The sequence below is a fragment of the Oncorhynchus gorbuscha genome, unplaced genomic scaffold (assembly GCF_021184085.1).
Source record: "Oncorhynchus gorbuscha isolate QuinsamMale2020 ecotype Even-year unplaced genomic scaffold, OgorEven_v1.0 Un_scaffold_576, whole genome shotgun sequence".
In the NCBI taxonomy this organism is placed as follows: domain Eukaryota; kingdom Metazoa; phylum Chordata; class Actinopteri; order Salmoniformes; family Salmonidae; genus Oncorhynchus; species Oncorhynchus gorbuscha.
The window spans coordinates 41,526-54,982 of record NW_025745411.1 but is presented as its reverse complement, the minus strand read 5'-3'; the positions used below and the strand labels follow the sequence as shown (position 1 = coordinate 54,982).

The 13,457-nt window shown below is 46.0% G+C and overlaps 1 long non-coding RNA gene across 1 annotated transcript; it reads right to left on the bottom strand.

Annotated features, from left to right (window-relative positions):
* Positions 1–9,841: 9,841 nt before the first annotated feature.
* On the bottom strand, positions 9,842–11,461 carry LOC124018762. Its single transcript, XR_006835678.1, has 2 exons — positions 10,768–11,461; positions 9,842–10,475 (listed from the first exon to the last, which is right to left on the bottom strand). It is a non-coding gene; the product is annotated as an uncharacterized LOC124018762 (long non-coding RNA).
* Positions 11,462–13,457: the final 1,996 nt, after the last annotated feature.

Below are 13,457 nucleotides of genomic sequence, written 5' to 3'. Positions count from 1 at the left end.
TAGAGGTGGAACAAAGAAATGCAGCTGAGATCAAACATTTAGGAGAGAACGAGAGCTCCATCATGTCAATCAAAGAAAGCATTTTGGGTGATGAGTTGGACAAAGAGTTTAATGAGCAGATAATGCAGGGGAATCTGAATGTGCTGACCTATAACACCTTCTGCTTTAATGGAGCCTCTGGGTCTCCCGTTATAAATCCCAGTCATTGTCAAGTAATTAATGGCATCCCAGTATATGGCTGCCAGGTGATTGCCATGCATACTGGTGGCTTTTTGTACAAATGTAAGGAAACTCTTGAAACTCAGAGTGTGATTGAATATGCAATCCCTCTCAGGACCATTCTAGAAAACGTATTGGTCTACTTGGTGGAGACAAACGATGTTCAAATGTTGTCAAGATTCACCGATGTTGCCATGGAAAACCCACATCTGTTTGAGCTCATTGCACGTCTTATCATCGAGGTGACGGCCACATTGCCGCCTGGATACTCTGATATCCTTGACGGAATATGGAAGACAATATCACGAAGTCGTAAAAGAGATGAGTTGCAGAAATTGATCATTGAAATAAGTGTAGGTACATCAAGGATCGGATTGAGATGCTGAGCTGTGTTTTAACAGAAGTTAGGGCGGCTGTGTGTCGGGAAGCAGCTTTAGGACATTTAAATAAATAAAAATAATGCTTTTATTGTCACACACACAGCAGATATGTGCAGTGAAATGGATTGTTTTACAGGGTCAGCCATAGTAGTACAGCACCCTGGAGCACCTTTAGTATTTGAACCAGTGACCTTTCAGTTGCAACACTCTAACCTCTAGGCTACCCGCCTTCCCCTTCGCTTATTTGCAACTGTAGACGTAAGCTATAGAGGGATATGGTGATGTGCCCATATTATTTAGGAAAGCCACGGTATCACATATCATCGCTGTCGGGTGAAAACCTCTGGTCTCTGAAACACACTTTTTAGGATATTGAAGGAAAAAAAACGGCCATATTTTACCCATTAAACAAACATTACATTTCAAAACTACTGAAGATATCTTGTATCTTGCATTTTAGTTGTCCTAGAGTCATGAAATGTTCCACCAATATACATATAAAAGAAATGAAAATGGTTTTCATCAGACACATGACAATACATTGAATAGACTGCAGATGTTTACTTTGTAATGCAGCAATAAAGGTAGAAGAGCCAATGCTGTATCAGGAATATAGTGACTGGAAAAGGGGGATGGAAACATCCCCTGGTAATCTCCTTTGGCCAGAACTTCATAACAGAGTTTACAGACTCATCAAAAGATACAGGTTTGACACACTGGGTTGAACAAATCATAGTTTTGGTATATTGATTATGGTGAATCATTATTCGTTGTTGTTGTTGTTGTTGTTGTTTTTACTCATGTTTAATTCAATCATTGTTATGTCTTGAATTCATTTATTGAATCCTATCCTTTATTATTTTATAGAGAATATCTTGCTTTGTTAAATTAGTAGACTTTTAAATACTTTACTGATTGTATTGTACAGAGAGCAGGACTGCCCTGTCTCTCTCTCTAGACCTGGTTGTTATTAGCAGGACTGCCCTGTCTCTCTCTCTAGACCTGGTTGTTATTAGCAGGACTGCCCTGTCTCTCTCTCTAGACCTGGTTGTTATTAGCAGGACTGCCCTGTCTCTCTCTCTAGACCTGGTTGTTATTAGCAGGACTGCCCTGTCTCTCTCTCTAGACCTGGTTGTTATTAGCAGGACTGCCCTGTCTCTCTCTCTAGACCTGGTTGTTATTAGCAGGACTGCCCTGTCTCTCTCTCTAGACCTGGTTGTTATTAGCAGGACTGCCCTGTCTCTCTCTCTAGACCTGGTTATTAGCAGGACTGCCCTATCTCTCTCTCTCTAGACCTGGTTGTTATTAGCAGGACTGCCCTGTCTCTCTCTCTCTAGACCTGGTTGTTATTAGCAGGACTGCCCTGTCTCTCTCTCTAGACCTGGTTGTTATTAGCAGGACTGCCCTGTCTCTCTCTCTCGACCTGGTTGTTATTAGCAGGACTGCCCTGTCTCTCTCTCTAGACCTGGTTGTTATTAGCAGGACTGCCCTGTCTCTCTCTCTAGACCTGGTTGTTATTAGCAGGACTGCCCTGTCTCTCTCTCTAGACCTGGTTGTTATTAGCAGGACTGCCCTGTCTCTCTCTCTAGACCTGGTTGTTATTAGCAGGACTGCCCTGTCTCTCTCTCTAGACCTGGTTGTTATTAGCAGGACTGCCCTGTCTCTCTCTCTAGACCTGGTTGTTATTAGCAGGACTGCCCTGTCTCTCTCTCTAGACCTGGTTGTTATTAGCAGGACTGCCCTGTCTCTCTCTCTAGACCTGGTTGTAATTAGCAGGACTGCCCTGTCTCTCTCTCTAGACCTGGTTGTTATTAGCAGGACTGCCCTGTCTCTCTCTCTAGACCTGGTTGTTATTAGCAGGACTGCCCTGTCTCTCTCTCTCTAGACCTGGTTGTTATTAGCAGGACTGCCCTGTCTCTCTCTCTAGACCTGGTTGTTATTAGCAGGACTGCCCTGTCTCTCTCTCTAGACCTGGTTGTTATTAGCAGGACTGCCCTGTCTCTCTCTCTAGACCTGGTTGTTATTAGCAGGACTGCCCTGTCTCTCTCTCTAGACCTGGTTGTTATTAGCAGGACTGCCCTGTCTCTCTCTCTCTAGACCTGGTTGTTATTAGCAGGACTGCCCTGTCTCTATCTCTAGACCTGGTTGTTATTAGCAGGACTGCCCTGTCTCTCTCTCTAGACCTGGTTGTTATTAGCAGGACTGCCCTGTCTCTCTCTCTCGACCTGGTTGTTATTAGCAGGACTGCCCTGTCTCTCTCTCTAGACCTGGTTGTTATTAGCAGGACTGCCCTGTCTCTCTCTAGACCTGGTTGTTATTAGCAGGACTGCCCTGTCTCTCTCTCTAGACCTGGTTGTTATTAGCAGGACTGCCCTGTCTCTCTCTCTAGACCTGGTTGTTATTAGCAGGACTGCCCTGTCTCTCTCTCTAGACCTGGTTGTTATTAGCAGGACTGCCCTGTCTCTCTCTCTAGGCCTGGTTGTTATTAGCAGGACTGCCCTGTCTCTCTCTCTAGACCTGGTTGTAATTAGCAGGACTGCCCTGTCTCTCTCTCTAGACCTGGTTGTTATTAGCAGGACTGCCCTGTCTCTCTCTCTAGACCTGGTTGTTATTAGCAGGACTGCCCTGTCTCTCTCTCTAGACCTGGTTGTTATTAGCAGGACTGCCCTGTCTCTCTCTAGACCTGGTTGTTATTAGCAGGACTGCCCTGTCTCTCTCTCTAGACCTGGTTGTTATTAGCAGGACTGCCCTGTCTCTCTCTCTAGACCTGGTTGTTATTAGCAGGACTGCCCTGTCTCTCTCTCTAGACCTGGTTGTTATTAGCAGGACTGCCATGTCTCTCTCTCTAGACCTGGTTGTTATTAGCAGGACTGCCCTGTCTCTCTCTCTAGACCTGGTTGTTATTAGCAGGACTGCCCTGTCTCTCTCTCTAGACCTGGTTGTTATTAGCAGGACTGCCCTGTCTCTCTCTCTAGACCTGGTTGTTATTAGCAGGACTGCCCTGTCTCTCTCTCTAGACCTGGTTGTTGAGCTCTATAGGTCATTTAGACTATTCAACTCTACATTGAGATTGTGGTGTAGAAGTGGGGAAACCGTAAGGTGTTACATCATCTGTTTGGGTTTATTACGTTGTGTTTACACAGGCAGTCCAATTAAGATCTTTTCATTCACTAATTGGTCTTTTGACCAATCAGATCAGCTCTTTTGCAAATAATTAGTTAAACGATCTGAATTGGTCTGCTTGTGTAAACACAATATAATAATAATAATAATATATGCCATTTAGCAGACGCTTTTATCCAAAGCGACTTACAGTCATGTGTGCATACATTCTACGTATGGGTGGTCCCGGGGATCGAACCCACTACCCTGGCGTTACAAGCGCCATGCTCTACCAACTGAGCTACAGAAGGACCACGACCTATGAAGGGACCACAACCTATGAAGGGTATCCTGTGAGCTCTGTGCGTTTCAGAAATAAACACTGCTAACTTGTAGCTTGTTGCTGTTTGAATCTTTCTTGCTGAGAAATACTTTTCTTACTTAGAAGACATACCTTCACATTATAATGGGCACATTATGTTCATTGCCGTACATAAATATCAGTTGGATATTGTGAATCTGATTCAGTTCATTTAAAGGAAAAAGAACATGACCTTTATTTCACCAGGTAATAACCAGGTAATAACCAGGTAATAACCAGGTAATAACCAGGTAATAACCAGGTAATAACCAGGTAAGGCAATAAATAGACTATAGTGGTGAAATAATTACAATTTAGCAGTTAAACACTGGAGTATCTTTGTGTCGTCTTTAATTGACTCACAACAGGCCATGAAATAATAACTATTTGAAAAATACTATTTTTTAAAAATTTTTTAGAGTAGACAGAGTATAATCAAAGTATAATTCTGTATTTCATGATGTTTAATGAATGGATTTCTATGGCAGGAACCAATGACAGATGTAGAGTTGATGATTTACCAACCCTCTCGTTGATGTAAGATGGTCAGCACTAAACAGTACAGACAGACAGACAGACAGACAGACAGACAGACAGACAGACAGACAGACAGACAGACAGACAGACAGACAGACAGACAGACAGACAGACAGACAGACAGACAGACAGACAATGGATGGTCAGCACTAAACAAGACAGACAGACAATGGATGGTCAGCACTAAACAGTACAGACAGACAGACAGACAGACAGACAGACAGACAGACAGACAATGGATGGTCAGTACTAAACAGTACAGACAGACACAGACAATGGATGGTCAGCACTAAACAGTACAGACAGACGCAGACAGACAATGGATGGTCAGTACTAAACAGTACAGACAGACACAGACAATGGATGGTCAGCACTAAACAAGACAGACAGACAGACAGACAGACAGACAGACAGACAGACAGACAGACAGACAGACAGACAGACAGACAGACAGACAATGGATGGTCAGTACTAAACAGTACAGACAGACACAGACAATGGATGGTCAGCACTAAACAGTACAGACAGACGCAGACAGACAATGGATGGTCAGTACTAAACAGGACAGACAGACAGACAATGGATGGTCAGCACTAAACAAGACAGACAGACAGACAGACAGACAGACAGACAGACAGACAGACAGACAGACAGACAGACAGACAGACAATGGATGGTCAGTACTAAACAGTACAGACAGACAGACAGACAATGGATGGTCAGTACTAAACAAGACAGACAGACAGACAGACAGACAGACAGACAGACAGACAGACAGACAGACAGACAGACGTACAGACAGACGCAGACAGACAATGGATGGTCAGTACTAAACAGTACAGACAGACAGACAATGGATGGTCAGCACTAAACAGGACAGACAGACAGACAATGTATGGTCAGCACTAAACAAGACAGACAGACAGACAGACAGACAGACAGACAGACAGACAGACAGACAGACAGACAGACAGACAGACAGACAGACAGACAGACAGACAGACAGACAATGGATGGTCAGTACTAAACAGTACAGACAGACAGACAATGGATGGTCAGTACTAAACAAGACAGACAGACAGACAGACAGACAGACAGACAGACAGACAGACAGACAGACAGACAGACAGACAGACAATGGATGGTCAGTACTAAACAGTACAGACAGACAGACAATGGATGGTCAGCACTAAACAGTACAGACAGACAGACAGACAATGGATGGTCAGTACTAAACAGTACAGACAGACAGACAGACAATGGATGGTCAGTACTAAACAGTACAGACAGACAGACAATGGATGGTCAGTACTAAACAGTACAGACAGACAGACAATGGATGGTCAGCACTAAACAAGACAGACAGACAGACAGACAGACAATGGATGGTCAGTACTAAACAGTACAGACAGACAGACAATGGATGGTCAGTACTAAACAGTACAGACAGACAGACAATGGATGGTCAGCACTAAACAGTACAGACAGACGCAGACAGACAATGGATGGTCAGTACTAAACAGTACAGACAGACAGACAATGGATGGTCAGTACTAAACAGTACAGACAGACAGACAATGGATGGTCAGCACTAAACAGTACAGACAGACAGACAGACAATGGATGGTCAGTACTAAACAGTACAGACAGACAGACAATGGATGGTCAGTACTAAACAGTACAGACAGACAGACAATGGATGGTCAGCACTAAACAGTACAGACAGACACAGACAGACAATGGATGGTCAGTACTAAACAGTACAGACAGACAGACAGACAATGGATGGTCAGTACTAAACAGTACAGACAGACAGACAATGGATGGTCAGCACTAAACAGTACAGACAGACAATGGATGGTCAGTACTAAACAGTACAGACAGACAGACAGACAGACAGACAGACAGACAGACAGACAGACAGACAGACAGACAGACAGACAGACAGACAGACAGACAGACAGACAGACAGACAGACAGACAGACAGACAGACAGACAGACAGTACTAAACAGTGATACATCCTTTATATGTTATTATCTCCTGTGTTCGCTGTTTAGTTGAACACCATTCATACATGTGTCATGAAGCTTCATAGCCAGAAGAGAACAGAACATGATTGGTTTGAATAACAAGTTATTTAATAACAGGCGTCCAAACATCAGACTTCACATCATCTAAGTTCTCTTTTAAAAACACATCACCAATATAAAGTGATACATTCATGCATTTCAGATATTTATAATATATATATATAACCCAGGTCCTACTGTATAGATTAACACATTACATAGCCCAGGTCCTACTGTATAGATTAACACATTACATAACCCAGGTCCTACTGTATAGATTAACACATTACATAGCCCAGGTCCTACTGTATAGGTAAACACATTACATAGCCCAGATCCTACTGTATAGATAAACACATTACATAGCCCAGGTCCTACTGTATAATCCTACTGTACAAATTTATTTATATAGCCCTTCGTACATCAGCTGATATCTCAAAGTGCTGTACAGAAACCCAGCCTAAAACCCCAAACAGCAAGAAATGCAGGTGTAGAAGCATGGTGGCTAGGAAAAACTCCCTAGAAAGGCCAAAACCTAGGAAGAAACCTAGGAGCAGCAGCATGGCCAGGTGGACTGGGGACAGCAAGGAGTCATCATGTCAGGTAGTCCTGGGACACGGTCCTAGGGCTCAGGTCATTTGAAACTGGAGCAGCAACATGGCCAGGTGGACTGGGGACAGCAAGGAGTCATCATGTCAGGTAGTCCTGGGACACGGTCCTAGGGCTCAGGTCATTTGAAACTGGAGCAGCAGCATGGCCAGGTGGACTGGGGACAGCAAGGAGTCATCATGTCAGGTAGTCCTGGGGCATGGTCCTAGGGCTCAGGTCCTCCCGAGAGAGAGAAAGAAAGAGAGGAGAGAATTGGAGAACGCACACTTAGATTCACACAGGACACCGAATAGGACAAGAGAAGTACTCCAGATATAACAAACTGACCCCAGCCCCCCGACACATAAACTACTGCAGCATAAATACTGGAGGTTGATACATTACATAGCCCAGGTCCTACTGTATAGGTTGATACATTACATAGCCCAGGTCCTACTGTATAGGTTGATACATTACATAGCCCAGGTCCTACTGTATAGGTTGATACATTACATAGCCCAGGTCCTACTGTATAGGTTGATACATTACATAGCCCAGGTCCTACTGTATAGGTTGATACATTACATAGCCCAGGATCTACTGTATAGGGTAACATGTTATAAGCCTGGCTGCAGTAAAGGGTAACATGTTATAAGCCTGGCTGCAGTAAAGGGTAACATGTTATAAGCCTGGCTGCAGTAAAGGGTCACACATTATAAGCCTGGCTGCAGTATAGGGTAACATGTTATAAGCCTGGCTGCAGTAAAGGGTCACACATTATAAGCCTGGCTGCAGTATAGGGTAACATGTTATAAGCCTGGCTGCAGTAAAGGGTAACATGTTATAAGCCTGGCTGCAGTATAGGGTAACATGTTATAAGCCTGGCTGCAGTATAGGGTAACATGTTATAAGCCTGGCTGCAGTATAGGGTAACATGTTATAAGCCTGGCTGCAGTATAGGGTAACATGTTATAAGCCTGGCTGCAGTAAAGGGTCACACATTATAAGCCTGGCTGCAGTAAAGGGTAACATGTTATAAGCCTGGCTGCAGTATAGGGTAACATGTTATAAGCCTGGCTGCAGTAAAGGGTAACATGTTATAAGCCTGGCTGCAGTATAGGGTAACATGTTATAAGCCTGGCTGCAGTATAGGGTAACATGTTATAAGCCTGGCTGCAGTATAGGGTCACCCCGCTCCTCCGCTCTCTCCACTGGCTTCCAGTTGAAGCTCGCATCCGCTACAAGACCATGGTGCTTGCCTACGGAGCTGTGAGGGGAACGGCACCTCAGTACCTCCAGGCTCTGATCAGGCCCTACACCCAAACAAGGGCACTGCGTTCATCCACCTCTGGCCTGCTCGCCTCCCTACCACTGAGGAAGTACAGCTCCCGCTCAGCCCAGTCAAAACTGTTCGCTGCTCTGGCCCCCCAATGGTGGAACAAACTCCCTCACGACGCCAGGACAGCGGAGTCAATCACCACCTTCCGGAGACACCTGAAACCCCACCTCTTTAAGGAATACCTAGGATAGGATAAGTAATCCCTCTCACCCCCCTCCCCCCTTTAAGATTTAGATGCACTATTGTAAAGTGACTGTTCCACTGGATGTCATAAGGTGAATGCACCAATTTGTAAGTCGCTCTGGAGAAGAGCGTCTGCTAAATGACTTAAATGTAATGTAAATGTTTCTCCTCTGGTGCAGATTTACAATCCCACAGATATGAGCTTCATGACTTACACTCATCAAATACCACACAAATCAAGCACTGGTCAAATAAAATACAATTTAAGTTCAATGATAAGTCACAATGTGCAAAGAGTCATTACAGATTTCACCTGCAGTGTTTTGACAGGACAGTGTTGTGGAGATGATTGACAGGACAGTGTTGTGGAGATGAGTTTTGACAGGACAGTGTTGTGGAGATGATTGACAGGACAGTGTTGTGGAGATGAGTTTTGACAGGACAGTGTTGTGGAGATGAGTTTGGACAGGATAGTGTTGTGGAGATGATTGACAGGACAGTGTTGTGGAGATGATTGACAGGACAGTGTTGTGGAGATGATTGACAGGACAGTGTTGTGGAGATGATTGACAGGACAGTGTTGTGGAGATGAGTTTAGACAGGACAGTGTTGTGGAGATGATTGACAGGACAGTGTTGTGGAGATGAGTTTAGACAGGACAGTGTTGTGGAGATGAGTTTTGACAGGACAGTGTTGTGGAGATGAGTTTAGACAGGACAGTGTTGTGGAGATGATTGACAGGACAGTGTTGTGGAGATGAGTTTAGACAGGACAGTGTTGTGGAGATGAGTTTTGACAGGACAGTGTTGTGGAGATGATTGACAGGACAGTGTTGTGGAGATGATTGACAGGACAGTGTTGTGGAGATTAGTTTTGACAGGACAGTGTTGTGGAGATGATTGACAGGACAGTGTTGTGGAGATGATTGACAGGACAGTGTTGTGGAGATGAGTTTGGACAGGATAGTGTTGTGGAGATGAGTTTAGACAGGACAGTGTTGTGGAGATGATTGACAGGACAGTGTTGTGGAGATGATTGACAGGACAGTGTTGTGGAGATGATTTAGACAGGACAGTGTTGTGGAGATGATTGACAGGACAGTGTTGTGAAGATGTTTCCCAGGAATATTCGGTGTGGAGATTCTCGGAGGGTGGTGTATTCTGTGGTTGTCAACAACAACAACAACATCAACAAGAAGTCATTCATCTCATCCACATTTCATTTCCACAATGGTTCATGCTTCTCCAGTAAAGAGTATATATTACACAGTATTCAGTACTAGGGCTGGACGATATACCATATTTGACTATACACCGGTATTGATGCATGGACCAGTTTGGGTTTTTACTTCACCTTCTATAAAAAGGTATTTCAATGTTAGGTTTGTTAAATTACACGCTATGTATAACATCCGTTTTTATAGTTTACTCTGCTACTTGAGTCATCTCTCTCCTCTCCATGCCGCTTTCCACACAGATCTAGCCCCGCCCCCTGTCACTCGGGGAGCGATGTTTCAGATCTAGCCCCGCCCCCTGTCACTCGGGGAGCGATGTTTCAGATCTAGCCCCGCCCCCTGTCACTCGGGGAGCGATGTTTCAGATCTAGCCCCGCCCCCTGTCACTCGGGGAGCGATGTTTCAGATCTAGCCCCGCCCCCTGTCACTCGGGGAGCGATGTTTCAGATCTAGCCCCGCCCCTGTCACTCGGGAGCGATGTTTCAGATCTAGCCTCGCCCCCCCCGCCCCCTGTCACTCGGGAGAGATGTTTCAGATCTAGCCCCCCCCCCCTGTCACTCGGGGAGCGATGTTTCAGATCTAGCCCCGCCCCCTGTCACTCGGGAGTGATGTTTCAGATCTAGCCCCGCCCCCTGTCACTCGGGAGCGATGTTTCAGATCTAGCCCCGCCCCCTGTCACTCGGGGAGCGATGTTTCAGATCTAGCCCCGCACCCTGTCACTCGGGGAGCGATGTTTCAGATCTAGCCCCGCACCCTGTCACTCGGGGAGCGATGTTTCAGATCTAGCCCCGCCCCCTGTCACTCGGGGAGGGATGTTTCAGATCTAGCCCCGCCCCCTGTCACTCGGGGAGGGATGTTTCAGATCTAGCCCCGCCCCCTGTCACTCGGGGAGCGATGTTTCAGATCTAGCCCTGCCCCCTGTCTCTCGGGGGGAGCGATGTTTCAGATCTAGCCCCGCCCCCTGTCACTCGGGGAGCGATGTTTCAGATCTAGCCCCGCCCCTGTCACTCGGGGAGCGATGTTTCAGATCTAGCCCCGCCCCCTGTCACTCGGGGAGCGATGTTTCAGATCTAGCCCCGTCCCCTGTCACTCGGGGAGCGATGTTTCAGATCTAGCCCCGTCCCCTGTCACTCGGGGAGCGATGTTTCAGATCTAGCCTCGCACCCTGTCACTCGGGGAGCGATGTTTCAGATCTAGCCCCGCCCCCTGTCACTCGGGGAGCGATGTTTCAGATCTAGCCCCGTCCCCTGTCACTCGGGGAGCGATGTTTCAGATCTAGCCCCGTCCCCTGTCACTCGGGGAGCGATGTTTCAGATCTAGCCCCGTCCCCTGTCACTCGGGGAGCGATGTTTCAGATCTAGCCCCGTCCCCTGTCACTCGGGGAGCGATGTTTCAGACTTAGCCTCGCACCCTGTCACTCGGGGAGCGATGTTTCAGATCTAGCCTCTCACCCTGTCACTCGGGAGCGATGTTTCAGATCTAGCCCCGCCCCTGTCACTCGGGGAGCGATGTTTCAGATCTAGCCCCGTCCCCTGTCACTCGGGAGCGATGTTTTGCTCGACCAGGAGACCACCACTTCACACTAGTCTTGTGTTCAAGACTTTGATGACAACTATGCAGCTGTTCTATAACTTTTCATTCATTGTCATGTCAAACAACACCGTAGGATGTCGAACAACACCGTAGGATGCCGAACAACACCGTAGGATGCCGAACAACACCGTAGGATGTCGAACAACACCGTAGGATGTCGAACAACACCGTAGGATGCCAAACAACACCGTAGGATGCCAAACAACACCCGTAGGGCTGTCAAACAACACCGTAGGATGCCAAACAGATGTCGAACAACACTATAGGATGGCAAACAACACCGTAGGATGTCAAACAACACTGTAGGATGCCAAACAACACCGTAGGATGTCAAACAACACCGTAGGATGTCAAACAGATGTCGAACAACACCGTAGGATGTCAAACAGATGTCGAACAACACCGTAGGATGTCAAACAACACCGTAGGATGTCGAACAACACCGTAGGATGCCAAACAACACCGTAGGATGTCGAACAACACCGTAGGATGCCAAACAACACCGTAGGATGCCAAACAACACCGTAGGATGTCAAACAGATGTCGAACAACACCGTAGGATGTCGAACAACACCGTAGGATGCCAAACAACACCGTAGGATGCCAAACAACACCGTAGGATGTCGAACAACACCGTAGGATGTCAAACAACACCGTAGGATGTCAAACAGATGTCGAACAACACCGTAGGATGTCGAACAACACCGTAGGATGCCAAACAACACCGTAGGATGCCAAACAACACTGTATTCAAAGTGCCCACTATTATATTCTAACTATAGAATTAGAATATTCATCCTATTTCCATGATTCTAACAGTTTTGTGTTTTGATCTAAATCGCAATTGCAATATTTGGTTAAAAAAAACACGGCTGCGATTGTTTGCCCATATCGTGCTGCCCTATTGTGGCAGTGTGGAAATGATCTCCATATTGAGTGCAGGAATTGCAGAAACGTATGAACATGCTAAAGATGGTTATTTTTGTTTGAAGTTTTATTGAACAGTTTATTAAACCAATCAGAATGGAGAATTATTTCACTATTCAAATAATATCATGCTTTCTTTTCAGCTATCCAGATTGCGGTTCTTAGGGTGCTATTCAGATGTGTGTTTTTGGCTAACAGCAACAGTGTTTGGGCTAGCAGTAGCCTAGGCTAACAGTAACAGTGTTTGGGCTAGCAGTAGCCTAGGCTAACAGTGTTTGGGCTAGCAGTAGCCTAGGCTAACAGCAACAGTGTTTGGGCTAACAGTAGCCTAGGCTAACAGCAACAGTGTTTGGCTAACAGTAGCCTCGGCTAACAGCAACAGTGTTTGGCTAACAGTAGCCTAGGCTAACAGCAACAGTGTTTGGCTAACAGTAGCCTAGGCTAACAGCAACAGTGTTTGGGCTAACAGTAGCCTAGGCTAACAGCAACAGTGTTTGGGCTAGCAGTAGCCTAGGCTAACAGCAACAGTGTTTGGGCTAACAGTAGCCTAGGCTAACAGCAACAGTGTTTGGCTAACAGTAGCCTAGGCTAACAGCAACAGTGTTTGGCTAACAGTAGCCTCGGCTAACAGCAACAGTGTTTGGCTAACAGTAGCCTCGGCTAAAAGCAACAGTGTTTGGCTAACAGTAGCCTCGGCTAACAGCAACAGTGTTTGGCTAACAGTAGCCTAGGCTAACAGCAACAGTGTTTGGCTAACAGTAGCCTCGGCTAACAGCAACAGTGTTTGGCTAACAGTAGCCTCGGCTAACAGCAACAGTGTTTGGCTAACAGTAGCCTCGGCTAAAAGCAACAGTGTTTGGCTAATGTTAGAGTTGCGTAAATTCAAATCTGGTATCAGGATAAATATAACAATGAGTCACCGA